Below are 25451 nucleotides of genomic sequence, written 5' to 3'. Positions count from 1 at the left end.
CTCTCCCTCCTTCTTTGTTTTTCTCCTTCTTTCTCCCTTCTTTTTCTTTCTTTCTTTCTTTCTTTCTTTCTTTCTTTCTTTCTTTCTTTCTTTCTTTCTTTCTTTCTTTCTTTCTTTCTTTTCTTTCTTTCTTTATTTCTCTTTCTCTCTTTCTTTCTTTCTCATTTATTAAAGTTTTTCCTTTAAGACAATACATTATTGTGAAAAGTTGATAGGAAAATAACATTAATGTGCTTAATTAAGGAAAGCTAGGAATTGGTCTCCATAACCTATAAACCTGCAACTCGGTAAAAAAACTGAGCATTTTTTTCTAATTTTTTTGGAAACACTCAAATATAAATTTTAGGCAACCCCAAACCAAATGCTTATAGAGAATTAGCATTAGAACCATGGATCCATTTCAAAAGGCATGTTGTTCTGTTACAATAAACATAATCAATTGTTCTCATGCTTATCATTCTATGAAAATTAAAATGACTTCCTAACTCAATACAATGTAGGTATGCAACCGACTCTTTTAATAATTTTCCCAGCAAAAAGGTTGTCATCTTACTATTCTTTGATTCAGCCAGTATTGTATATGCCATGGCATTCTAAGTATTAGAATGGACTGACTGCAGGTGTGCAGCCCTCTTGTATTAGGTATTCCAGAAATACATGAAGAATAACAGAGCAAAAAGAGGACATGGACTCAGGTCTTTAATGATATCATTGATCCAGTAAATTAACCAATAGAAAAGCCACCCTTCCCTGGACCATTCTAGCTACTTGAAATAATAAATATTTTTACTTTCTTATCCAATTTTTTGTTGTTGTTCTTCTTCTTTTTGGTAACTTATACCTGAAATCATCTTCACCGATAAAAACATACCTATTGAGAAAACTTATTATTCTCATTGCTGAAATCTTATATGAATGGCTTATTAATAATTAACTAATTGATGAATCAAATTATAGACAGGGTAAAACAGAGCGATTAAGACTTATTTATCACTTATATGTTCATATAAAATCCATGAACCGGACTTCCCTGGTGGTCCAGTTGTTAAGACTCCACGCTCCCAAAGTAGGGGGCATGGGTTCAATCCCTGGTGAGGGAAGTTCTGCATTCCATGGGGCACAGCCAAAAAAAAAAAAATTTAAAAATCCATTAAATGTGTATTATGTGTTACACATTATTTGAAATACTGTAAATCACAAAAGGTTACAAAAGAAATAATCTCTACCCAAAAGCATGATTAAGTGAGGTTGTAAAATTACAACCAAGGTGTGTTTGAGCCATGTGTGAACTTGCAAAGAACTTGTACACTTATTCTCTGCAAATGGATTCTTTTCAAGCTTTGTCTATATGCAGTTATTTGACGGAATTGAATAGTCAGTCAAATTTTTTTTCAGATAGCATCTTATTTCCTCACCTGTAGCTTGGGAAATCTATAAGCAGTTTTTGGAGAATAACAAAGAATAAACATTCCAAAGTTAAAAACCTATCAGAGACTATGTTGAAAAATAAATGTATACAGGAAACTGAGAGAAAAACCAGATTGAATCCACTCAGTTGTCCAGGAAATTACCAATTATATATAAAACTTAATACTGGAGATATTATTACTTATAACTCCAGAGATCTGGGTTAGTCCTGAAATAGCTGTGTGGTTTTTATCAAATAATCACTTCTCCAGGTAGTCTTAATTTTACTCAAATCAAATCAGACAATTAGAGTGCTGTTAAGTGATTTGGTCCCTTGGAAATCTGTCTTTCATTGAGGAAAGTAATAAAGAGAGGTAATTAGATGTCACTAGGGTATTTTGAGGACCTATGTCTCTACATCATAAGAAATTCCTTAAAGGCATTTCATTCAGATATTAGTATCAGAAAAACAAACAAGCATGCAAATAAACAAATTTTACTCCCCCTATACAAGTGGTTTCTTTTTAGCTTAAACAATTAAGAATCTCAATATAAAACATATTTACTCTTTTGATTTTGCCACCAAGAACTTAATGAGATAAACTTGAAACCTCTATCCCGTTAGCTTGCTCTCACCACCCTGTCAGCTTTATTAAGATATAATTGACATATAACATTGTGTAAGTAAGGCATACAAGGTGATGATTTGATACACCTATATATTGCAAAATGTTTACTACAATGAGGTTAATTAACAGGTTCTTCACCACACATAATTACCATTTCGTTGTTGTTGCTGTTACAATGGAACATTAAAGGTCTACTGTCACAGCAACTTTTGAGTATAGAATACAGTATTATTAACTATAGTCACCATGCTGTATCTTATTCACCTCATAACTGAAAGTTTGTATTCTTTAACCATCATCCCCCTGTTTCCACCGCCCCTCAGCACTGGCAACCACCATTCTAACTTCTGTTTGACCAATGTGAGTTGATAAGTATTCCTGGCTTTATATTACCCCTGACATTCATCGTTTTCTTTCTTCTACGCCTCAGCTCCCTCATCTGTGTATTCTAAACTCATGAACTGTATCTATTTTTGCTAGTTTTTGTCAGTTGAGAGCAGATAAATGTCTGAGTTTTCTTAACTATAAGTCGAGAAAATGTGCATAGATGAGCTGTGTGCCATCTTTGAATTTTTAATGTTGCATTTATCTATGTCTTCTTTCATTTAATTTGTTGTTAATAAGTGGTGACATTATTTATTGATTTGGATATTTCAAAGGAAGCCACTTTATCTCTAGCCTTAAAAAATAACATGAATCAAAAAAAATCATATGAAGTAAAAAGATTAGTTGTACTAATCCAAACTTGTCATTAATAAAGATAATTAAGAAAATATCTAGTTAAAAAATCTGTAAGCATATATTTTATTAGCATTAGCTTTACTTTCTTGTCTGTGAAACTAATGGCTATTGCACCACAGTATATTTATTTTTCTAAATATAGTGATATTTTATAAAAGTTAATAATTACAACTTGTCATGCTCTGATTTTTCTAATGGCACACTTTTAAAGAATTATTTAGGCACGGGCAATTTCATTTCCTTAATCACGTTCATATATCAATGAGGCATGCAATACTATGTATCTCTTACAGTATTAAAGAAGAATATTGTTTTAAAATGTGTTCCACATGGAAAAAATATAATGTCACTTTGCAACTAAAACACAGACAAATAAAACTAGATTCTGGAAGTCCTTCAATATAAAATTAAGCTGCAGAAGTCTATTTGGGAGATTTTCTTCCACATCTTTATCCTCTTCAATACCCCTTGGAGTCCATTTCAAATGTGGATATCAAGTCCCATAAAATGGAGAAATGTATTGGTCTAATTGTATAAAGTAACATTTAACTGTAAAAATTCAAATGGCATATTTCTAATCTCTTCTGACTTTTGGTGATAGGACTAAGAATAAGAATTAGAAAGAACAGGTATTTTATGTAACACAAATCCTAATGCTTTCAAATGAAAAAAATTTTTTTCTCATAGACCAAAGCAAGAGCAGTGATTAGTTTAGGTTCAGGGAAATTGGAACATCTGGCATGACATTCCTATTACACAGCTATTCCCCCTTGTCTGCAGCTGAAATGCTTAAGCAAACTTTGGCATAGGAGTCTATTACATTTGCTGTACCAGACTCTTCCCTTCCTCATTTGCCAATTGGTCAATTGTCTAAATTTCCACTTAATCCTTATGAAAATAATATTTTGCAACTTGTAGACTATTTCTATAAGCTCTCCACAGTGTCCTCATTTTGAAATATTTTAAGATTTTTATTATTCTGATTTAAAATAATTTTGTATAATTTAAAAAAGTTACTTAATACTCACAAATTATTGTTGTTATCTTGATTTTGTCCACTATTAATACATCCATATAATAGAAATGATTGAAATGCACCTTAATTTCCCTTTTACATCATATACTGAATCACGAAGATATTATCCAGAACATGTAGGGTAGTTGACTGCTTTAGCAAGGCAGTAGGTTTGAAATCCAGGTTTAGATGAAAAAAGAGATATTTCACATTCCTAAAGAGCCAGTCTGAAGGATTCAGAGCAGAGAATTCCAACGTGGAGTGAAGCCTACACCAGCCCATTTGGCTAAGTGATGTTTGTTCTTCAGTAACGGATTACGCAACATGGCAAAAATAATGCCTTTCCCTTTTAGTGTGAATTAAGAGAAGAAAAAATTGAAGAAAATGGAGGGAAAGTAAGTGACCAAAATTGTTATTTCTGTCCTTCCATCACTTGGTTTGGTGTTAGTAAGTTGAGCTGGGGATGAAAGCACAGGTACTGTGGCTATACGGTATAACTGTGTACATGGATGTGATACTATTCACGGCAGTCCTGCAGGGAGGCTCAGTATCATAGCCTGAGGCACAGTGCTGGATGCAGGGTGCAGCAGAGAGTCAGGAGTTCATGGGCAGGAACAACAAAGTAAGGTCTAGAGCCCTGCTGCCTGTTTTTATAAGAGAAAGGTTTATTGCAACACAGACATGTCTGTCATTTTGCATATTGTCTAAGGCTGTTTTTGAGCTTCAATAGATGAGTTGAGTTTGTTGCAATAGAGACCAAACGCCCACAAGTCTAAAAATATTTATTGTCTGTCCCTTTAAGAAAAAGTTTGCCAACCCCTGTTCTAGAGCTTCAACCAGACACAGGTGAGACCTAATATATGGGTCCTGAGCAAGCATAGAGAGAACAGAATATGTTACACCAGCATGCAAGGAATCGAAGCTCTAGGAGCCATGTTCACAGAACCATGCCTCAGAAAAAATGGAGTATGAAACAGGCTCCTACCACTTCCTAGGACCAATTATTCACAGCTCTTTCCGATACATTGGTAGTTTGAAAAGTGGTCACTGGAGTATTTATACCATGGAAATTGACAAGTGCCACAAATCAGGGCAGGCATGCATTCATTCATTCATTTATTTTTCAGGGAGTTTATTTTTAAACATTTACCAGCATACCACTGCTTAGAAAACGAAGAGTCAGAATTCACTGCCAATATTTAAGGTGATACAGGCTCTCCCACATACCCCAAAACCCATCACATAGACGTACTGAAAAGAATGACAGAAATCCAAGTGGCTAATTGTTTTTACTTAAAAATAACAAGAATTACCTATGCTTTTAATTATTACCCTAACCTAGTTTTAAAACAGGCATGCTTAAAATCTCTTGATTTATTTAATTATTCATTCCATTATTTATTTATTTATTCATTCATTCATTCATTTATTCATTCCTGTATTTCTGTGTTTCTGTTACCTGGCAGGTCAGCTCCTTAACAAAACCAAATGAGTTAGCAAATTTGTTTCTACAAATTAGATTTTAGTGTAAGAAAATTTCCAAATACACAATGTTTATATATGCATATATACATTAAATTGTATTAAATGGGAAATATTAAATACACAGGTTTTAAATTGTTTTTAAAGCTTAAATACCACGAATGTTTCTCATAGCATTAAATACTCTTAAAAACATCATTTTAAAAAACAAGCCCATAAATTTTCTTTTACTTTCTCTTTTTATATTATTAAATATGATTTTTATTTTTTATTTAAAATATTTACGCAGGAAGAAATTAGGGGTCTTCATCACCACCTAGAAGCTGAGAGGCTGTCTCCTTGGCTCAGTAAGTTCCCTGAATAAAACATAACTTGCAACTTTTAGGTTGTTTGCACATAAAACATCAATTGATAAGTTTCTTTCGTCTTTGATTCCATATTGCTGGAGAAAGTTTGACCAAGTTTCATGCTAATTTATCCTTAGCTGCAAGTATTATAGACAACTTCATACTTTGCCTAATGAAAGGATAACTCTTTTTCAATACAATCAGAACTCAACAGTGATTCAGAAGCAATACCTTACCCTTAATACCATCAGCTTCAAGCCATCAACATGAAAATCCTTGATAAGTTTGAGAAGATGTCGCTAGGAATCAATTAATTGATGTGCCTAGTGCCTAAGAGTTTCAAAATTCGACTTCACTTAAGTTCCTTTGCACCACTGATTGATTTTTGAAAATCCATGTTTATTTTTCCTCTGTCCAAAGTGTTTTATGGAATGACACTGACTCTTCAAGACTGTTATGTAGAGTCTGCTTTTTTCACCTTGAAAGATGCTCACCCATTCCCTCCCCACCTTTCTGCCTTAACTTCTTAAAAAGCATTGCTTTGTCACAGATTCATACGCAAGTGCTCTGGTTGTTTGGAGATCATGGGAAGAGCTTGATTTTGTATGGCCAGGAGTTTGGAGGTCAGAATGGAAGTGGCGCTGAAGTTTCCCCAGTCATGGTCACATCCATCTGGTCTATTCCTGCCACTTGTTTCCACCATATATTGCACAGGTGTCTGAGGATTTGCCATGCTGGCTGAAGCAACTCTTCCCCGGAAATGTTCAGGAGAAAATTTGACCTGGCTGACAGGTGTTCATGGGCTGCCAATACATCTTCAAGTTGCCCAGAGTTTTGGTTCAAAGGAAAACTTTTCTTTCACGTTTTCAAGTACAGAAGGAGCCACATATGCAAAACCCAAAAAGACCTGGTTGGCAATTTTGCTGAGAGCTGAGTCATCTGAGCTGTCAACAGGTAGATAGGTGTCTGATGTGTAAACTTCAAATCAGACTCACATCCTCTTTAGGTTGCAAAAGAGGTTTAAAGAGGGGGCTCTCCCTTCCCAGTTAGCAGTTCTTCCAAGTTAATATATCTGAAGAATGGATGAACTGGAACTTCTCCAGTGTCCCCAGGACCAGCTCCAAGATGAGAAGCAGCATTTCTTTTCAGCAGCTTTTTAAGCAGATCTCTGGCTTCTTGTGTGAGGTAGGGAGGCAAGTTGAGTTTACACTTGAGGATTTCATCAATTGTTTTCTTTCTCTTCTCCCCAGTGAACAGGGTGCTCCAGTCAACATGTCCTACGTCAATGCTCCCCAGCTACACTAATCCCCAGCACTACTGTGGACACTTTTCATCAAGATTTCAGGGGCCATGTATTCTATTGTTTCACAAAGTGTGTGTGTGACTGTTGCATCATGAATAGATTCTTTGAATAGCCCAAAATCTGTTAGTTTCCCTGAACTTGGTGATTAAGCATGACTTTCTCCGACATCAGGTATATGTAGATAATCCCCTTTTGATATAAATGTCCCAAAGCCATGGAGATTTCTGCCAGTAAAAGCAGGTTGTGTCTTCCATAAATATTTCCTCTTTTTCTAACTGCATAAGTAATTCTCCTCTGCTGAGATACTCAAGGATGAAGTAGAATTTTCCATCGGTCTGAAAAGCATAAATTAAATCCACAATGAAAAGATGCTTTACTTTCTCCAGAATATTCCATCCTGCTTTTTATATGAGCTGTGTCTTTAGCACTTTCTACTATCATTGTCTTTTTAAGCACCTTCATGGCAAATATTTTCTGAGTTTTTGCTCCTGTTACTTTTCTTACTTGTAAAATCTTTCCACAGACCCCTTTACCAAGTACCCAAAGTAGCTTGAAACATTCTAGCCTGACTTTTTCTGGCCCTCTGTTCACAGTAGTTTCTGAGATTTCAAGTTTCTCACAATGCTCCATGCCAAGGGCATAAGGTCCAACTCCCCCAGGGTCCATGCTTTCATTTAACTGACCGCTCTCCTCCAGCTCATCCTCAGAGCCTGTATCCTCTGGCTGGTGCAGACTATTTCAAACACTCCTGCCATGTCCTCAGCTTCCCTGTCTTAGAAGTCTGGTGCTGGATAAAAGCCATCTTGCCTCCTTTATTGCCTCAAGGGCCTGGACCCTCCATTGATGCAGCCGTCTCCAGCTGCTTGGGCTATCTATCTATCTATCTATCATCTATCTGTTGTCTAAGAGGAGGTTAAGTTAATGCAGACACTAGGCAGCAAAACAAGCTCAGTCCATGATCCCTATCTGAAATGACTAAATGGCAACATACTTTCTGAATAGAAAACAACACAGAAATAGAAGTTTGCAGTTGAATATTTTGGCTCTCTAGGGGAGATAGGAGGAAGGTGGAAAGTAGGACATTCAGCAAGCAATCCTACAATTTGAACACTCCATGCTACCTGAAGCTTACTTCCTCTGTCCCAGAAATCCATGCTTCTCTAGATACTGTCAAGAATTTGTCAAACTGTTGCTCAAGTTAAAAAAAAAAAAAAAGACTACAGATCAGATATTTTCAGAGCACGAATTTTGTCGTTTACCTAAAATCTCTAAAGTAAAGAATATGAGTGTGTTTAATCGCCAGCCAGAAGCAAAAAATAATCACTGCCAATTTTGAGAAATGTAAACTTTTAAAGCAAAATTCTCCTGTTTGGATACTTACTTCATATGAAAGTTTTAACTACTTTAAAAATTGTTTATGCAAATATCTTTAACATACATCTTTATAAATCCTCTATTTCTTTAAGTAAGATTATTTAAAGTAAAGAAGCAAGGTAACATGATATTTATGTGTGTGACCTGTTGAGACAGACACCATAGTTCTGAAATCTGGCCCCAAGACTTATCAGCTGTGTCCCTGAGTGTATTTCACCCTACAGCGCTGCAGTTTTCTCATCTGTAAAAGAGATTAGAAATGATTCCTACTCCATAGGCTTGACGCAGGTTACTATGTATAAAATATATATAGTACGTTCACCATAGTATTACTCAATATCTATGGGCTATAATATTAAGTAAAAAACACATTTTAATATTTTGATATATATTACCAAATCATCTTCTAAAAGTGAGGCATGTTTTCATTTTTTGCTTCGTCAACTGAGATGTGAAAGACCAATTTTCCAACATTCTTAACATCTCTTATATACTCATTTTTATTCTTCTTTGACATATGGTATGAAATGTTATTGTGCTCAAATATGCAATTCCTGATTAGTAGTAACTTTCTTTTCATAATTTTTTCTTTATATTTTTTCTCTTTCTACTTTTTATCCATTTAGGGGTCATTTATATGTGTTTTAAAAATCATTCTGCAAAAGCTTTTTAAATTAGTAGTCATATATAAGCATTCATAAAGTAAATGACAAATATTTTAAAAGCATTTTCTTCTACAATTTTTTCTGATGCTTTATTTTGGTCATGTAGTTTATACTATATATTTTTTCTTTGTGATCTCTCTTTTCCTCTGTGATATCACTTTTATGCTCTGATATAATCTGATCTCAAAATCAAAAATATATACTCATGTCTAGTTTATAGTTTCATTTTTTGCAATTAATTACTTTAACCTTCTGGTATTTATGCTGTAATATAACATGAGACTCGAGTATACCTTGATTGTTTTCTAAGTTGTTAACCTATTATCACAAGCCCTCTGACATTTTATGTAATCATTATCATTTGTTTCTATCTTACCTTGACTGTACCATTAAGTTGTCTATCAATTCAATCTGTCAGTTGTTGAGGCAAAATAGAATTTTTTCATTTTTGAAGCTTTATATAATATAAATTGATAACTATAGGGGAATAATTTTTTCCTTTCCACTTGCTTTCATATTCCCTCCCTTGCAACAAGAGTGTGAGGATGTGTCCTAATCTTGTCCTCTCTCTGATCTGAAGTAAAGTCTTCTGGAGGATTTCTGGAAAGGTATGCCTTCCTGATTAAAAAGAAAGAAAGAAAAAGTGATGAGCAGACAGAAAGCCACCTTTGTATATCCCCGATTGGACCTGGTCACATAAGCATGTGATGCTGGATCTATAGGACCACCTACTTGTGAATAAGAGAACAGTATGAAGATGACCTAGAATCCAGGCATGGCTGAGAAGCTGATTTATATCAGCTCCAGACATCTTTTAATACTGAATAATTAAAATCAATAATAATATATCCTGCTCCTAAAACATTCTAGCTGATATATTTTCTCTAGCCATATCACTGAATCAATATGTCTTTATTAAATCAGTTGTCGATTTGATTTTCTTTCCCCAGTTCCTACCAAGTAAAAACCAAAGTCCTAAGGGTCACCACTCAAAATTCCTTAGAATCCCTCCCCTATTTTTCCTTCAGCCTCATCTCTGGCTATTTATCAGTGGAGCTACATATTCAGATTCCCTTCCTTTCCCCAAGATTACAGCCTCATATGCTGTTGAATCAATCCTAGCTAGAACATCTTTCCTACTCATGCCTTTTTACTGAAATTCTTTCTTGTCTTCAAGAACAGTCATGAATTCCAACGGAGTTATGAACATGCTTTCTCTTATCACAACTGAAATATGAAGCCTCTTTACCCTGAACACCAACAACTGTTGGCTTATATCATTTGAACGGCAATTTTCCACATGGGAATTGAAACCACTTACAGACCCACAGCTTGTTGTATACACTAACAGAAATTTAATATTCTATTGCCTGTAATTAACATGAATTTAATACTCCAGAAAATTTTTACCCAGGGAGACGAAGTTACAATAACTTCATTCATTGTTTTAGGAACTTACCGAATACCTGTTTATCTGAACAATAGAATAGTCTACTTACCCATAGCTCCTTCTCAGAATAATAATGCTCGATTTAGCTGAACAAACAAATCTTTACTCTTCAAGACTCACTTAAAACCCTTCTCTCACTGTGCCCACCAGTCCTAAACTATTACAGCACAAACTTTGCCCAGTCCCAAACAGGTCCCCTGCGATGGAAATTTGGGGAAATAGAATCAAAAACAAAGTCTCCCAACCCAGAAATTCTTTCCACAAAGGTAGTAGAGAAAGAGAACACTTTCATTATTGAATAAACATTAATTAAACCAGAGTGTGACGTGCATTACAAGCAATCTGCTAAGATATTTCAAAAACAAAAATAAATCTCACTCTTTTACACAGTCATGCAGATACGACCCATTACATGTTTTCAAGGTAAGTGATAACTAGTCCTCAAGTCAGAGTACTTAACAGCACCATTTATCACACATAGTTCATCTTAACTTTGCCTTATTATGGGGGTGTCCTGTGTGAGTTAATTGGCATTATCCAGTGGAAAAACAAACTTCTCGTATCTTTATCATAATAGGAAGTAGCTTTGCACCTTGGAGCAAAGTGCCCACAGAAATAGGCTCCTACCCTCCCACAGAGACTGGGAGTAAGGGGTGCTATCTCTCTTGATGATTACATTTCAAAGAAATAGTCTCCAAGTCCTTGAGAAAGACATTCCTAGGTCATAAACTAATAAAATACCAATCTAGTTTTCAAAGGATTTATATACATTTCAAAGAGAAGAGAAAGTACTTAAAATTACAAATTTTCTAAAGTAAGTGCTCAAAGAAAAAGGAGAAAACTGAGATCTCCAAATCTTTCTGAATATGTTGCCATTGATGTCTCCCTTCTGAGACCCTACTAAGACTCAATACAGGGGCTCCCCCTACTGAAATAATAAACATGGCTTTACTTTATCCACAAGTTAGCATGGTGATGGCATTTTCAGGGACTTGGCAAGTGACACCACATCTAATACTAATTTTTGAATCTTCTACATATCTTCTACTAGACTATAAGCTACTAGAAAGTAAAAAATATTTCCTATGTAAGTTAATATTTTCTTTTTCTTTTCTCTGTGGCTAGTATAAAGCCCTATAGTCATTTGAATATTCAATGAAAGAGCAGATTTTCTTTCATGGTCTCTACAATATCTTGCCCACGTTTTGTGATGTAAGTAGGACAAAATTAACTGGTTCTTCCCTGCAGACAATTTATATAATTCCCTCTTACTCTGAACACAATTTTATCACAAATACAAATGTAAGAATAACATCTGTCCTCTAATGTAAACAGAAAAATGACTGAAACAATCAATTACAAAATGCCTGCTATAAAAAATTAGCATGATTTTATCATATCGATGGTAAAATATATGCAAATAGCACTATTTAAACAGACAGAAATTACTAAGTTTCCTAATGGATTTTTACAATTACTTCTTATTCATTAATGTATCCCTTCTAGTTCTGATCCTCATGACTTTTCTCTGGTTCTCTGTTTTTTTAAAAGAATATGCTTTTTAAAAAGCACTTCAGAGATGCATAAATGAGATGCTTTCTGAAAATGACTTCCCCAAAGAGATCTGCTTTGAGAGAAATTTTAAGCCCTTTCATTTCTAATTAACCCCCTACCCAGGGATTGTACAGTTTCTCAATCATCATAAAAGCCACAGATTTATTTCCTTTAAACATTCTATAGAGCAATGGCTCCTGCTGTGACTAGACAAAGGCAAAATGCCAATACAATGTTAACCATGACCTTTTTTTCTCTACCAGAGTCATTAGGCAGTAGCTACTTCAGGATCACAGATGAAACAGCAACACTCAAAATGGTAATAAAAAAGTTCTGTTCTAATTAGGGAGAAAAAAACTGATACTGCAATTTCTTACTTGATACTTTCATTTAACTTACAGGAAGGCTGCTGAAAATGCTGAAAAACATACTGGGGAGTTTATTTGACCTATACATTGCAATTACCAAATATCTGCCTAGATAGGCAATTAAAGTGAACAAATAAAGAGCTTGCATTCAATGAAAATATCATCCTCAAGTGGAGTAAGACATTTACATAATTCTGAAAACACTTGGGAGAGCTAATCACATTTATTTTTTACGTGTTTCTTTTCTTTTCTGAGTCATGTCAGTTTTTGTAATTCTGGAATTTAGCTTTATTTTCCTTTCAACCATAGACACCTTTTCTCCAACTTAGATAACTACTATCAGAGGAATTAATTATGGATGTTATTCTTCCCAGATTTAAATAAATAAGAAGGAACTGGTAAACATAATATGCTATCCCATATTCTAGTTTTAAAGATAAATGCATAAATTAAGATTTGAATATAAATATTTGAAAGGAACATATACTCTTTTTGAGCTAGTATGTAACAGGGGCATCTAAGCTTGTCTGAGACTTCAGAAAAAGTTTCATAGAAAAAATGATTTAAGTCTTGAGAAATGAAGATTCAGGTGACATTTCTGGGCAAAGAGGGGTGGAGGAATAGTGTTCCAGCACTTGGGAGCTCTGTGATGTGTGAAAAGTTCAAGGAACCAAAAGAAGATGAGGGACTGGATGTAGATTTGTGGTGTGGATTTCATCTGGAGAGTGATCCAAGAAAACCTTTAAAAGAACTTTGAGGTTATATGGAGCCTATAATATATCCTACAACCAAGGAAAAACTTTAAAGGGTCTAAAAATAGCACTTGAAAAGTACTGAAGTATCTGCCATATGTTTTAATGAGGTTATAACTTAAAAATTTACAAGCATCCAGACACTAAATAGAAATAATAATACTTGGAGTTCCATATACTTCCTTCCAGGCCAAAGGGAAGAGGAGCGAACATGTGTTAGGGAGATGCAGAGAGGAATTATCTTAAGTCACATGGCTAATTTTCCAGAAACATATCTGTTTTGAGCCAGGGGCAGGCATCTGTAGGAGGTCTTTTGAAAACTTTAATGTCATTTTGTCTGTTGGGCTATTATGGAATGCAAATCTTAAATTATAGTACTAAGTCAATTAACTCAATTAGGTTATATTTTCAACTTTCAATGTCTAGATAAACATTCTAAAAATTACTTTTAATGAATAATTATGTAAATATGATATTTAATGTTCAAGTAGTAAGATTGGTTTTCAAATGTGGCTTGCTAATAAGCCGATCTCATTTACAGTGTACAGAGAAATAAAATATGAATGGCTTATTTTTTTGTAATGTAACATCTTAAAGGAACTGATGCCACTCGGGGCTAAAATATAAAATAACTAAATCGAATCAATAGATCACTGGATTACTGAATTGAACCATATTGTCAAATCCTTTAGTATCTGCTAATGTTAAAACTCTTCTTTATGGCAATAAATAAAATTCCACTTTTTTGGAAGATGAGTTCAATCACCTAGTAACACAGGGAGTTCATAGGTTAAATAAAAACAGACACATATTTCACTATTGCAGACCACCTACCATCCATCAAAGATTTTTAAAAAATGAATTAAACTGAAAATCATCATTTTTCAGAAAGGGAACAAGAAAAATTGCTACAAGACTTACCTGTCATTTTGAAATAAACTCATGTCTCCTAAACGTTGCCTCTGATGACATTAAGATTGAAGGAAATGTCGCTGAAGGTTCTACGCTCTGAACCACAGGGCATTAGATCACATAGTTCAAAGATAACCTTTCTCAGTTGCTGACAGTGCTATTCTCTTACTGAGTAAGATACTATTACTACTATTGTTATACATATATAACATGTGTTTGGCAGTAAAAATCCAGTTAAACAATAGAGATAACTGAAATGATTCTTTGTGCCATCTTATTACTTTTTTCTACATTCAGATTAGTATTGTGACCAATTCCTAAGGATTTGAATTCAGAGTCAATGAAAGCTTAAAAGATTTTACATTAACAAATTAAGATTTAAATATGTTCCAACAAATCATAATATGAAATTGAGAACCTGGAAAATATACTTGCTTTTCCAGATCCTATCTTGTGCAATTAGGAGCACTCTGAGAGGAAAACTTTCTAAACATATACACAAGCCATAAGACAACAGAAGCTAGAAACATGTGACCATAACATAGGCTGTCTGTGTTAATCCACTATGCCATTCATAAAGTCCCAGAGATTGTGAATCTTAACAGTTTGCTCAGAGTTTTAGGCCATTTCTTACTATTCCTCATCATGCAGTTTTTATGTAATCAGAATTACCTCTTTACTCTTTCTCAAACAAGCCAACTTTATTCTGGCTTCCCCACCTTTGCAATTGCACTTACTTTTGCTTCAAAAATATTTTGCTTCATCCTTTTGTTATCCAGATGCCAAATCTCCACAATATGGCAAAATCCCACCTGTATATATAAAGTTTTTCCCTGATTACTTTTCTTTATTGCAATAGGAAACATTCATTTTTACTACAGTAAAATCGACTCTATGGGTTGGCAGAATGTAGGTTATAGGTCAGCTTTGTGTTAATTGAGCTCTGCTGAGTTTGGCTGGACTTGACTGGACTCAGATTAGCTCCATGCATCATCTAGTTCCAGAACACACTGTGAAGGATTAACCAACATCTGGGATATGTTGTTCTTAAGGAAGAGTTTGAAATAAATTACATAGATGTACCTAAAGATTCGGTATGAACTGTTGTCTTCTGTATCATGTCTACTCTCATTTCATTGTCTAAAACAAATCACTTACACATGCCTTACATTGGAGGAGGAAATTATATTCCACTTTCTGGGAGATAGGACTATATAATACTCTTAGACGGGAGAGAGCAGATATTCAAACAATAACATCAATTATTCCAATCTGAACTCTTGATGGCATATAATTGACTTTCCTCCTGCATGAAAAAATGCATTCAATACTTCCCTTAGGAATAAAGCAAATACATTTAATTTAGGCATAAAATGCAAAGTCCTACATCCCATGATCTCAATCAGGTCCAAATGCAGCTCCTTTTGATCTGGAAACAAATGAACAAATAATACAAGCATATTCCTCATCCACACCCAATATTTTATGGTGAAACAGGGATACTCTAACCAAATAAACATACTCATTCAGATAGAGAAAAAGAAGAGACCCTCAGAGTCACTGCTGCATGGCAATTAATCCCTGTGTCACAGTAGTAAAGGTCTGCCATCACAGAATTTAGGGAATATTCCCTGATTAATCCCCAATTTAACCCACTCTTGTGTTGGTTACTGATCACCAATCCTTGTTTATTGTAACTTAGACTTTGCTCTCCTGGAGACTCTTCTTTCTTCGTCACCCTCCTCAGTCACATCGGAAAGGCACATGGGAGAATCTGAGCAGCACAGAAGCTGAGTAACTTCCTGTTTCTGCCGTTAGAAAATCGAGAGCCTAAGGCTTGTTTTGTATTTTAGTCTCAAACCAAGCTGGTGGCACTTTTGGAGATACAACTTTCAAAACCTTGTTGGCATTTAGCTCTTTGACTTCAGTCAGCCACTTGTGCCAGCAGTCACACCCACACTTCTTTTTGAGATGTATCTCTTGTCTAGATGTCTTGATAACTATTTTGATCTCACCAGGCTTTTGGGGGACCACACATTTGGTCTCTTTTCTCTGCTCATAAGTCAGTGAGAGGTCTTAACAAAGAGTTTGATGATCACCTCTCCCTCTGTGCCTTGATTTGGTGTTTTCCTTAAGACTTTGTCTTCATTGGCTTTTGTGGCTCAGGGCTTTTCTCAAGTTTATATTTGACTACTGTAGTTGAGTGCATCTTTCAAACCTGCAAGTCCTGAATTTTGGGAATTCTTTGTTTCATCTCTGATGGCCAACAGCCTAATTTTTTCTTAAACTCATCTCTTTTCTGTGGTACCATGCAAAACACAGCTAATAGCCAGTGTAGTGGGCACAAATTCATTAAGTATACTACCTAATTTTAAAATAGGCAATCGTTTTACCAAACAATCTGGCAGAAATAACATTGGATTGTCATTTATCTAAACTTTATTAATAATGTCCACACTGCCTGACACTTGGCTCAAAGTCCGTAGCACCCTATTTTAGTTTTATATATGCTACAGCAGCACTCTGACTCTAGTATTAATTTCTTTATAAGTCCTGGAATAACAACAGTGTCAAAATATCAGTTCTTTACAACATTTATGTTTGCTTATGTTACAATAAGGACAAGTTGGCAGTTGCCCTGCTCTGCTCTCCTCCCCATGTTTTCTCAGTCTGGGACTGAATAAAGCAACTTCTGTCTTGGGCATGGTAATCTTTCCTGGAACAAATAGCACTGAAATAAAAGAGAGACTGAGCCAGACCATGCAATCATATTAAAGTTTTGGTTTTGACATAATAAATATCACATTTACTCACATTCCATTGGTCAAAGCGTACTTCATGGTCAAGTTCAAAATGAAGTAAGGACATAATTTCTATCAACGGAGCTCCTGAGTAACTTCTGATAATGAATGGGGATCTATAAAGCGGTTATGAGGGAGAATAAATAGTTGGACAACAATCTATTCTGTTACTGATCCCTTTAATTTTATTTCTTTATACTCTGAAATTTTATATTCTTTTTTAATATAAACTTTTGTTTCAGGTTAGTAAATACTGACTTTCCAAATAGATTATAAACAATTTGATGCTAATTTTTTATCTTCCACAACTTTTAGTATATTTCTGAGGATATGATATTGATTATGAGGCCATATCAGCCCATCCATGTTTATGGATGAGTTTAATCCCCCGGCAGGATTTCTACTTATATGTGGGGTAGACAACTCTTTCTCAAATGTTTTGATTCTTACTGTATTAGAATCACTTGTATACTTATCAGTTCCATAGAGATAGAGGTGAAATAAAAGCTAATCCATCCTTTTCATAAGCCCTATATGTATATTTTTAAAAGAAAAATTACAACTAAAAGTAGTCTATTTTTGTATTAAGGGATGTAAACTATATTAAGTAAATTGTTTGAAAAATGTAAATAGCAAGTAAAATATCTGTGACAATTCAGGGAAAGAAAACATAAAATATTTCCTGTATCCCCCCAAAATTTTACCCTTGATGTCAACTGTATGCATTTCTATTACAAGAGAACATTAGTTTGGAATTACAGAAAAGTCTTGAGCTGGAGAAAAGTCTATTAGAGAGATTATGAGTCCTAGAAGATTCTCTGAGCAGTTCTACTGCCCCTGGGAATCTTCTAGAACTCCTGAAGTTTCAGAGTTTGGGGAGTTTTGCAGATTTTTTCAATGACATACAGTATTCCAACTCCTATGTATGTGAATTTGTCACACATGATTTGTTATTGTTAGTGAACATTTCCTTATTGATTCAATAAATTATTATTTACATAACTTATGCAGGAAATATTTTGATCATATATGGATAAAAGGAGTACTTACCTTTCATGGTTTAATTATCTAGAAAAGGAGCTTTATAACACAAAATATAAATGTTAAGATAGTTTGTTAAATATGGAACTGAAGTATTACAAATAATATGTAGGACCCAGGAGATCTGTCCTAAAGTTACCTGCCTGAGGCCACAAGAGAAAATTTACTTGAGGAATTTATTTCTAAGGTGTATTTTGAAAGATGAGTAAAAGTTCTGTAGCAGAAACAGAATAGGTATTCCAAGGAAGAGGAAATTTTATAACATAAAGAAAAAGGAGTGTAAAATATCATAATAGATTCTGGGAACTATGAGCAATTTTAATTACTAGAAAATAAAGAATAAAGTGCGATATAAAATAAGTAAGTTTGGAAAGCAAGGAAAGATGTAGACTGTGATGGACTTGGAATGCCATGTTTTGGAACTAAAAATCAACCATGTGGGAAGCAGTGTTAAATACATATAGTCTTTATTCTTCAAAATGCAGATCTTTTTAGCAGTGATATGTGATGATATAGTTTTAGGCCTGGTCCTAATTATTGATAGATTTTTTTGTTGTTGTTAAGCCAATGAGAATAAAGATATATGTGTAATCTTTATTCAAGAATCTGAGTATGTAAAAATTTGAGGAATTTTAAGTCAGTAAAGTAAGTTTGACATATTTATATGATGAATGGTCAATCAGAGCCAAAGGACTACAGTTCTTTACAAAATTTTCCAAATAAATTCTTGAATTCATAAACTTGTCCCCCAAACCTTAAGGATACGCCATCAGTTATGAGACAAAATTTTAATCAGCTGTACTTGAATCTGATGCACACATATAGGAGAGAAACTTCATAACTCAAACATATCCCAAGGAGCTTTTCTCATCTAAATCAGCCACTCACTTTGAAATTGTGACATTATTATCAACAAATTGCTCAGCAATGCTTGAAACCATGATTTTCCTGAGTTGAAGGCATTTTAGCCATGGAGAATTAGTACAGTCTGAACCTATCTACAGCATAATCAAGTCTAGGGTTAAAGACAGCTAATCTCTTAAACAAGCTCAGCGAAGTAGTTTTTCCTCTGCAGTTACAAGTTCATTGGGTTGATAGCTCTTGTCCCAGAAGAAAGAAATTGCAACCATGTCAACCACAGCTGAAGCGTGTAATTTATTAACTAACAAATTCATCTGAAATACCACCTCAGTAATATTTTCCACACCTATATTAAAATAAATAAAATTTCCATAATCATCTTTAAATTTTCCCTAAAATGATTTTTAAGAGCATGGATGTCAAAATATCTCTCGCTTTTTAAATTCCTTCCACACATCTAGTAGTGAATATGATTTACAAACACAGAACACAGACTTCCATAATACAGAATATAGTGGAAGCTGGTACACAGACACTTTTGACTATATGAGCTGTTTATGAATGGAGGCCCCAAATTTTATATTATTTACTTGAAGGTGGTTAAGACCTACCTCACAAGAAAAACTAGTTCATCAGGCAAAACACACCTCTTAAAAACAGGAAACAAGTAGAACATAGGGATAACAGAGATTAGATTTCTTTAAGGAATGTCTGTTAAATAACCTCACCTTGGCCTTGGAAGTACAAAAGAGGTTGCCCAGTGATCCCTTATTGCCAACCGAAACCTCACTGTGGGTTGATTTTTAGAGGTAAATAGAAAGTAACTTGAAAGTAAGTTATCTATAAAGCCAGGATGATTGTTATTCAGTGTTTTGTTCTTTTACTATTAGTTTTAGAAATACTTCCTTGAAGTTTATTTCTTCATATTAATAAAATATATCCCTTTTATATTATTTATAGAGGAAGTTTTAAACCTTTAATTTTAAGATAACCCACTACTTCTTTTGCAAGGCTACCACAAAATACTGGGTTTTTTTAAATGAGTTGCTTAATTCAAAACCTTTTATTTCTAAATTAGACATTTTTAAGTGGTCATATGAAATGTACAATAGATATGTTTATTGTATAAACCTCTGCTAATTCAAATTTAGAGAAAGCATTCAGGTGATCTAATCGGTAGGGAGTTCATTACAAGTAAAGATGGGGGCAATGATGCTTTTAAATTACAGGAAACTAAGAAACACATATGTGACAAATTAAGTGATATAAAAATTTTATTTCCTCAACTTACCATTTACTGGGTCAGAAACCAATTGTATCACTATCTTCTTTAATAGCTTTTCATCCTAATACCTTAGTTGAATAGATCTATTTTTTAAAGTAATTACCTACTCAACAATTCAGCTAGATAAAACACAAAGGCAAAATCCTCATCACTATAACAAATCTTTAGCAATGGAATCATATGCAAAATTCCAGCAATGTCTGTAGTCCAACATCTAACCATGTACATACCCAATACTTATTTCCCAGAAGTGAGTGTCAAGTTAATTAGGACTTTTATTAAGTTTTTCATCCATACAGCAAATGAACTCTGGTCAGATTTTGGAGTAAACTGAAAGACTACCCTACATGGGACACTAAATGCATTCCAAGATTTTATTATCTGAATGTGTTGCTACTGTAGTGCAAATCTGTTAAACAATTATCAATACTATTCTACAACTCCATACACTCTTTTGACTTAAACACTCACGATGGTGAAAAATGGTACAGATTAGATGGAGCCAATGAGTTCTCTGTGCTCCGGGCAAGTCTCTTTCTTCTCTCTGTCCACAATGTCACCACTACAATAAGCCTTGGAGAGCATGGACACAAATTTCATTTTGCCCTTTGTCTTTGTGCATCAGTAATCATAAGATACCCAGAAAGCCTAAGTCATGCTTATTCCTTGAAAATATATCTTTATATGGACCTGTATATTGTTTAATCTGACCCCATCTGCCATTGTCCCCAACTTCTGAAATCCTTCCATTGTGTCCTCTAAAATCACAGGATTCATTATAAGTAAAAAAAGAAAAAAAAATTAACCCCAAACTCACCTCTCATCATTTTTTTTTTTTTTAACCTTTTTGCTTCAAATGATACTTGGCTTTCACCTGAAATCACTGTTTTATGTGCAGCTCTCATAAAACCAAACCTGACAGAGGACAATTACCTGTCTTGTTCCTCATTTCCTCAGGCTGAACCCACCCCCTCATGTCTGCTTTGAAATACTTCTTATCTGATTTTACTACTTGTTCTTCATTCTTTTTTTCACTTATTTAAAGATTTTGTGATCATTCGCCCTTCATTTCTTTATGATTTTACCTCTTCACTCACTGAATCTCACTCCTACATTGACCTTATCACGTTTTCTTTTTTTTAAATTTTAATTAATTAATTAATTAATTTGGCTGTGTTGGGTCTTCGTTTCTGTGTGAGGGCTTTCTCACTATCGTGGCCTCTCTTGTTGCGGAGCACAGGCTCCAGACGCGCAGGCTCAGTAGTTGTGGCTCACGGGCCCAGTTGCTCCGCAGCATGTGGGATCTTCCCGGACCAAGGCTCGAATCCGTGTCCCCTGCATTGGCAGGCAGACTCTCAACCACTGTGCCACCAGGGAAGCCCCCACATGTTTTCTTGATATCAGTATATATATAGATGATCCTTTCACTTGTGTGTGACATCATTGCTGTTACCAAATACCCTGATTGTCTTCTGTTCAGGTAGGACTGCACTTTCTAGTCCCCTTGTTGTTGGGTGTGGCCATTTGCCCAGCTCAATGAGTTCTGAGGAGAAGTGATTTAATTGGCCCTTGAAGCTGAAGCGTTTAGTCAAATGGAGATTCTCCAGAGCCTGATACCACCAACAACCTTCCACTGCTGCTGATGTGATGGAGCTGTAACGTGAGCAAGACATAAACTTGGATTGTTTTAAGCTGCTGAGTATTATTTATCTTATTTTCTGCAGCATAACCTAGGTTCTTTTAACTGATACACCTGGTCTCTCCATTCTTTGCACCCTTATAGCTAAAGGCCTATCTTGGTTAAATTTTATTATCTATTATAACTAAAAGCATGAAGCTGAATATGGCTGAAAAAGAAGAATCTGCTTTGCTAACTGGCCTGACTTTAAACTCAGGACTGCTAACCACATGTGACCCCTTAATGCTACCCTGCAATCCTGCCATATTTTCTTAGTCCATCTAACCTCCCACTCGAAAGCAACTATTATATACCTTTTCCTCTGTCCTCAAACATCTACTATAGTTTATAAGTTATCACAGTAGTAGAAAAAATAGTGTTAGTGCCTTGAAAGTAGATATTAACCATAGTCCACAATCACTGTTTCCACAATGACTTAATAAATATGTTTGGGACACCTAAATGTGAAAGTTAAAACACATACTCCTCAGCTTCTTCCTTTATTTTCTGATTTGATTTATGCATTGTATTTTTTTCAAATTTAAAATAACTATTATTCGTTAAGTGCCTGCTGAGGGCTAAGCAATGCATTACATTCTTTACAAGTGATATCTCATTTAACTTTCAAAATAGTGCTATAATGTACTACAATTATTCCCTTTTTCAGATAAGAAAATGAAAGCAAAGATATTAAATACTTTATCTCAGATTACAAGTCAGTCAGTAGTAGATGTGGGATTTGTAGAGGGGTTGATTGTGGATTCCAGAGAACATGGGTCTAACCACTACCTAGCTTGCCTCCCACAAAATATTGGAGAGAGTCTGAACAGTTTGGTTAAGAAGCAGGAGGGATAAGGAAGGTTATATTGTTTCCTGAGATTCCAAAATTAAGAGCTGTTATGTTGATTTTCATCTAGGAAAGAACACTCTCGGACTTGAGTTCATTTGATAGTGTTTTTCCAGGTACTGAGGTTACAAAGGAAAAAGGATTGTTGCACTGGATTATTCCTAGTAGTTAATCAATGGTTATGATAACTCTAATGACATTTTGAATAATGATATACCCATTTGGGGGTTTAGATACACTTTGTTTTTCTCCAGCTCTGCCACTTCTTATTTGACTTCAATTTACCCTGATTTCTTTTATTACAATTTATAAAATAGTAATTCTAAACATCATCACTGAGTTATAGTGAGAACTGGGGAGATGATACATGTGTGGAGGGCTGTGTCATATGTTGCCCTTTCTGAGCCTTAGTTGAGTTTGGGACATGCTGGCTAGGCTGGCCTATGTGATTAGACTGCCTCCTGAAGATTACCAAATGGATTTCTGGGCAAACATAATTCTGATAATATTAATCATTATCAAATGCTTACTATTTTTCTAAGCTTGTATCTAACTATTTCCCCAGATTTACGGTCACAGATCCCCATGGGATATAGAAGAGAGAGACTCAAACCCATCTGACAGAATGATGGTGGGAATAAAATGCCATAAAACATAGAATACAGAAAAAGACAATAAGATACTTTAGAGAAAAATATGCGTATTAATGAGAAAAGACCCTGGTCTGGGGGCTCAGACTGAGCAGGGCCCACATGGTACAGTGGACCAGCCATTTTTTACGGCTGTTCTTTAACCTCTCAGCATTCTCATCTTGGGGATATTGGAAAGGAGAAGACTACAGTAACAGGACTGAATCACTGGGGGCGCAAACAATTCTGCTTTGTAATTTTTTTTTCACAAGAGTCGGGCATGCAAAAGGGAATATATTTTCCTATCTTCCTAAGAGAGAAGTAAAAACCACAGAAGCAGTCGGAGATGATGATGAACTCAGAGTAGTGACTACAAAGGGAATAATTTCCCCAAGGTTGTCAGAGGTCAAGTAACACTGCTCAAGGAAAGCACTGTTCACATAGCAGCCCATGGCAGGTGGATTGATGCAGAATACAAGGGACGCAGACAAAAAGGCAAAGACATGGTAAGGGAAAACTAGGTCAGAGACCTATAGGCCACCAGGCAGTAATTTAGAATTTTGTGAGACACTTCTACTTTGGGGATTCCTAGAGTCACAAGCAGAATAAGAGCTTAAGGCTTTTATTTTTGGTGGGTGATGTCTTGTGATCCAAGAAATTGGAGACAAACTGCTAAAATGCCTTTCCTATGATCCTTCAGCCAATATATTTTAGGGCACATTTGTTTACACCAAGTAAAATCTCTGGTAAATATCATTATCATCAAGTATTGGTCTCTTCCCTGACAATTCTATAACTCATTCCGTAAAAGTAGGAAGATGGTTTTAGAGTACCAATTTTTATTAAAACAGGAGTTTTTGTATTTTAAAGAGCCATATTTCTGGGTGAGAAGCAGAAATGAATTTTGGTTGCTTAATGTAACCTCTATTTTTTCTTCCACTAAAAGCCAGAATTGCATTCAACTAACCAAACTAAATTTCCACTTTTTTTTTTTTGTAAAGCCCTGTTTGCTTACGGTTAGTCCAAATGTGCTAAAAATTGCCAGCCTTCTACCTTCTTTTGTTGCAAGTAAACTTGCCCTAGCAAGTGAATTTAGGGATTATTATACTTTTTCCATTACAAGCTGTTTGTGTAAACCTTTCTACATTGTCAAAATAAAGACTTTGTTGAAGGAAAGTGAAATAGAAAAGGACTAAAAAAATAAAGTTGATGGATTACCTCAGTATTTCCCAGAAGAAATTTTTATTCTCTTATGTTTGGTAGTTTCTTATCTCAGTGGACTATACCTCTACTTTTTATCAATTACCTGAGGGGCACTTCTGTGCAAATACTTTCAATTCTATAGAGTCTTCCCGCAGACCTCCCTGTTACCTTTGGCTCTTTATCTCTGGATTCTATCAGATGCTTTCAAGAGAACTATTCTGCAGCTGACTCTCCAAACCTGAACACTAGACTGTTTCAGATCTTTTTTTCTGTGAAATAGCTAAGAATCCCAAGATACCTATTTGAAAAGCAAGCACCATTTTGTAAAGGCAGGAAACTCTCTTTGATTCACTCACAATAAGAAATCTTTCTATAACGTTTTATTTTTATTAATTTGTATTCTTTTGCAAAATTTCTATGGGGTGAGATATATGTGTGTGTGTGTGTATATATATATATATATAGAGAGAGAGAGAGACAGAGAGAGACAGAGAGAGACAGAGAAAGACAGAGAGTCAGAGACAGAGACACAGAGTCAGGTTATCTATTCATTGTTGATGACTAAACTTTAAATACAACATTCTCTACTGTTAAAAATGAGTAGCATTTAAAATATATATATTTCTGTGAAGCTGAGGTTTTTAAATTGGTGTCTTCAGTCATTCCAGAGCTTCATGGATATAAGAAATCCATGAACTGAGATAGAAAAAAAATTACATATTTGTCCCCTACTGATATTTAGCCTTTATTTATTTTTTTTTCAATTAGAAATGTGGATAATAAATCACTGCAGTATTTGCAGTACTTTGTTACCCATAGAAATCGTACATGTTTTTCTTTTCCTATCCCATTAGAGATACTGTACTGTATATATGTTTTACATTCATCACCATTTTGTAATCATAATTATTAGATTCCTTCCTGCTAAAACATACTAATGTATTTAATAATGATGCACTCATATTACTATACCATACAATTTTAAAATTATTTTATAACTTTATTTCAACATATTTGTGTTTCTTTTTATTCTAATATTTTACTTTAAGGATTTTAAAAGGCCCTGTGAAAGAAGCTAAAGGTGTCATACAACCTCCAGAAGAGTCC

General features: G+C 34.7%; 1 pseudogene across 1 annotated transcript; it reads right to left on the bottom strand.

Annotated features, from left to right (window-relative positions):
- Positions 1-139: 139 nt before the first annotated feature.
- Positions 140-21146, bottom strand: LOC309660023 (ribosomal protein S6 kinase beta-1 pseudogene; annotated as a pseudogene). The gene has a single exon. The product of its transcript is annotated as a ribosomal protein S6 kinase beta-1 pseudogene (transcript).
- Between the last annotated feature and the right edge of the window lie 4305 nt (positions 21147-25451).

This window comes from Balaenoptera physalus (assembly GCF_965194825.1).
Source record: "Balaenoptera physalus genome assembly, chromosome: 4".
NCBI lineage: Eukaryota > Metazoa > Chordata > Mammalia > Artiodactyla > Balaenopteridae > Balaenoptera > Balaenoptera physalus.
The sequence above is the reverse complement of the archived record's forward strand: the minus strand, read 5'-3'. Positions and strand labels throughout refer to the sequence as shown.